Below are 5,126 nucleotides of genomic sequence, written 5' to 3' on the forward strand. Positions count from 1 at the left end.
GTATTTATGTTTGTGCTTGTCATTGTCATTTTGTTGTTTCTGAAATTATTTAATATTCAACATTTGGACTTGAATATGTGGAGTGGGGTTGTTGAAGACGGGGGTTTTAACAAGGGAGACACGTTTCTAGGCTATGTTGTATGTTTGTTAAGACATTCATGGTTTCTTTGGAGGTGGCGGGCAAACCAATGGGGTCTTCAATATTTGAGATGGAGATGTTGGTATGATATTAAAAGAGAGATAAATATATGAAAGTGTGTAAATGTGGGGTTGTGTTGTGAGAGAGATGAAGAGTGGTTTTTTTTCCAGAACTAATTCCTCCTCCCTTCTCTAATCTTCCTACGTGCCACCCTTTTTGATATATTTTTTGGCAATGATGAGGAAGGGAAATGGAGAGTATATGTATTAGGCCAAGAATGAGAAAACCATAAAAAAAATCGTCTATCAAGGGAGTTAGGGTGGGTTTTATCTGTGTCTTATGAACTTAGGTCTCCCTTATTATCCTCAAGATAGAGAATTTTTGAGACTCTTGCCATTTTTAATTGAAACCGTTTTTTAGAAGAAATGAATGGAGATTAATTTGTAGAGAAATGCTTCTCTCCTCCCAGTAAAGTAACTTACTACCTTTTCAAAACCACTTATTGCATGTTACTTTATCAAAACTCTCTCTTTTCCTTTTTTATGCTAAACATGGTGAAGACTCTTTCACCCCCTTTTTACGTTTTCTTTCATCTTTATTGTAAAGAGTGTAACAAATATATACTACTTATGCATTTTAAGAAAAATGTATCACATAAAAATATAAAAGGTTTTGCTTATTACTTCCAAATTAACAAATTGATAAAATTGCACGTAATCCAAAATGCTTAAAATAACCAATTAGTAGAAGATTGATAGCATTGGTCTTGAGACATAAAAAGGAAAAAATGCACTTTTTAATTCGGTTGTTTATTTTGGTTTTTTTGAATTTATATATATATATATATTTTTAACCTATTTTGAAAATGAGGCCGGACAAAATTTGGTGTTCACACTCAACTTTAATAACACTTGTAATTTGTTACTCAAAGACAGTAATGGATTACTCTGGTCAGTTTTAAGTTGGATAACTCTTTTCTCACACTCGTAACCTATTACTTAGATGAAGTAACCTGTTACACACTATTTTTGTAAATTGTTTGGAGTGGGGTTGTTGAAGACGGGGGTTTTAACAAGGGAGACACGTTTCTAGGCTATGTTGTATGTTTGTTAAGACATTCATGGTTTCTTTGGAGGTGGCGGGCAAACCAATGGGGTCTTCAATATTTGAGATGGAGATGTTGGTATGATATTAAAAGAGAGATAAATATATGAAAGTGTGTAAATGTGGGGTTGTGTTGTGAGAGAGATGAAGAGTGGTTTTTTTTCCAGAACTAATTCCTCCTCCCTTCTCTAATCTTCCTACGTGCCACCCTTTTTGATATATTTTTTGGCAATGATGAGGAAGGGAAATGGAGAGTATATGTATTAGGCCAAGAATGAGAAAACCATAAAAAAAATCGTCTATCAAGGGAGTTAGGGTGGGTTTTATCTGTGTCTTATGAACTTAGGTCTCCCTTATTATCCTCAAGATAGAGAATTTTTGAGACTCTTGCCATTTTTAATTGAAACCGTTTTTTAGAAGAAATGAATGGAGATTAATTTGTAGAGAAATGCTTCTCTCCTCCCAGTAAAGTAACTTACTACCTTTTCAAAACCACTTATTGCATGTTACTTTATCAAAACTCTCTCTTTTCCTTTTTTATGCTAAACATGGTGAAGACTCTTTCACCCCCTTTTTACGTTTTCTTTCATCTTTATTGTAAAGAGTGTAACAAATATATACTACTTATGCATTTTAAGAAAAATGTATCACATAAAAATATAAAAGGTTTTGCTTATTACTTCCAAATTAACAAATTGATAAAATTGCACGTAATCCAAAATGCTTAAAATAACCAATTAGTAGAAGATTGATAGCATTGGTCTTGAGACATAAAAAGGAAAAAATGCACTTTTTAATTCGGTTGTTTATTTTGGTTTTTTTGAATTTATATATATATATATATTTTTAACCTATTTTGAAAATGAGGCCGGACAAAATTTGGTGTTCACACTCAACTTTAATAACACTTGTAATTTGTTACTCAAAGACAGTAATGGATTACTCTGGTCAGTTTTAAGTTGGATAACTCTTTTCTCACACTCGTAACCTATTACTTAGATGAAGTAACCTGTTACACACTATTTTTGTAAATTGTTTTGAGTATTTTAAAGTGTTTTAATTTTCTTTTAAAAATAGTTTGAGCATTACTACTATTGTATAATCAAGAGTATAGGATAGAAATGCCTATTTTAGACTTAGACTAAAAGTCTTGAATATCTTAAAGCTTGAATCTTCATTGTCTTTATAACTATTCTTCTTTTTCTTCTTTCTGGTGATGTTGGTGTCTTCATCAAAATCGTGTCAAGATCAGGAGCAAAGATCTTCTTCACGAACATCACCTTAGTCACTTCTTGTTATTTGAAAGATAATCCTACATATGTGCTTGTTATGAATCTAACTTTTATCATGCACACCCATGTTGATTTAAACTCCTCTAATAACATTTGAATTTTGGTGTTGATATAACTAAAAGAGCAACTAGGTATTGACTACGAGATTGGCACTTCTAGCTAGCTTTGCAAGACCTGGTGGGGATGTCTAGTTCTTAGGAGTTCATAGCCATGATGTGTGCGGGTTTTTCTTCCCCCTTTTCTTTATAGCTTTTTCACATGGTTTCTTATCTTCTCTTTTCCCATCATCAGTTGCACTATATGAAAATGAAAAAGAGCGCTTTTCGTTTTCCTCATTGACTCTTTCTTTAAGTAAATTAAACCATCCTTCTAATCATTATTCAACTTGGCTTTTCTCCGCAACTTTTATTCAACTTCAGCCTCAATGCCATTAACTTTCAGCAATTGCCTCATAAGCAACTCGCTCATATGTCATAAAATGCAAGGCTGCATGGAATAATCCGGATAACACTAGCTCTATTTCCTTTATATAATCTTACAAAGCCTTCATGCTTTACTAACTTATTCAAAGATTGATATACACCAAGAGTGTGAAATATTCATATCCTTGTCTGCCAAAGTATCTTGACACGTTCGAGGAGTGCAACAGTGGTCTTAGAAAGAGCACCGACGAAACCACACCAACAATGAATTCCTTAATCCATCAACACAAGTCTCATCCGTATGAATGGATGATGCATTTTCAACCAAACCAGCCAACATAGTAGTAGTAGACCTAGACCCTTGTCAAGATTCCATCCCAATTCTCAACAAACCAAACAAATATTATGAAGTTGGTGGCTATGGCTAACTGTGACATGGAGTTAGATATGAAGGTGAATTAACATGGAATAGAGTAGTGAAGGGTTGTTGGGATAAAAGGGTGGTGGAGAAGTACAGTGAGGGAGAGAAAAAAAGAAAGAGAGGAACATGTAGATGAAGATGGAATGATGGAAGAAGCACAAGTGATGAAGTTGAATCCAACCCGTGTAAAAATAAACAGTGAACTTTTTTGAAGTTTTCTACATTGTGGGATTGTGTTGTTTTGGCTTCAACATGTCTCTCGTGTCTTATGCTTAATTGATGAGCCCCCACCATTATCCTATCACCATGCCAAAATGAAACCCATTCTACTACTTTTTCAAGGGAAAATTACGTGGCTAGTGTAGTTTGACTACACTATCCCACGTTTGGGGTATGTTTTGAAGTAATTATGAGATTGATGTAGTTTTACCAAACTCGTAGATGGCATTCACGAGTTTGCCAAAGTCGTGGTCCAGAAACACGATTTCCCTGGAAAGTTGTGGACAACATCCACGATTTCCCTGGAAAGTCGTGGACAACATCCACGATTTCCATACTAAGTTTCTCTCTCCTCAGTGAAATCGTGTATGGGATACACGGCTTCCATAGTCATGTACCCAGTGCACGAGATTGGATGAGGCATTTCAAAATTACCCTTGCACGAATTTTTTTTCTTGTTAATATTATTTGTAATTTATAAAAATAATATAATGTAACTAAACTTGTAAATTTAAAATTTGAATATGATAATATTAGTAAAGTTTTATTTTTATGGAATTTATATATTTTTTTGTTAAAATTATTAACATATATATTAATAAGAAAATTGGAATTGGAATAATAAGAAAATTTCATAGAAAAGAGGACAAGAAAATTTCATAAATTCTAATAGGAATTTCAAAATCATTACATTACTGAAAAGAAAACAAGAATAAAAATTCCTAATGGCGTCTATGAGATGATGTTCCACATGCAGGTGCCTTTCTCCTTCGAGGTGGTTGGACTCTTAGTTGTTGTTGTTGTTGCGATTGATGTTGTCTTCCACCTCTAACTAGTTGTGGCTACTCCTCATCTTCGTCTTCACTATCTTCATCGTCTTCGTTTGTTTGTGAAGGCATTGTCGGTTGATAATATTGTTGAGAGTTGAATGCCAAGAATGTGAAAGTACGCATGTCAAGAGGCGTACTTTGGAAAGCTTGCCCATTATGTGTTTTGATGAGGACAACTTGTGTTTCATAAGAGCTTGAAGATCATCAACAAATCAACGTGCTTAAGCCTCAAGATTGGTATTAGACTTAGACTAGTAATTAGTTTAGGTTGAGTCTAAGGCTTAGGTAAACTCAATACATGTCTCATATACATAATACATTAAATCATTTTATTTTGAGATATGACATTCATAATATGTTCATGCATAATATATATACATGTTATCTGTGCATCTTAGGCATAAACTTAGTGTTGAACATGTATAAGTTAAGTGCATAACGTATTTGAGTATTGCAATTTAAAAATATACATAGAAATATGCAGTTAATCGATTAAGGTAAGTTTTAATCGATTAACATAAGTTTTTGAAAAGCAGTTGGAACAGAAAACTTGGAAAACCGAATCAGTTACAATTTTGTATCTCGTTAATCGATTAACCAAGGATTTAATCGATTAACTAGGTTGTAGAATGGTTTCTTTATAAGCTGCGTTTTCAGAACTCAACTTTATTCTTGCATGTTAGATTTTAAGAGAGTTGG

This window comes from Lupinus angustifolius, chromosome LG03 (genome assembly GCF_001865875.1).
Source record: "Lupinus angustifolius cultivar Tanjil chromosome LG03, LupAngTanjil_v1.0, whole genome shotgun sequence".
NCBI classification, from domain to species: Eukaryota; Viridiplantae; Streptophyta; class Magnoliopsida; order Fabales; family Fabaceae; genus Lupinus; species Lupinus angustifolius.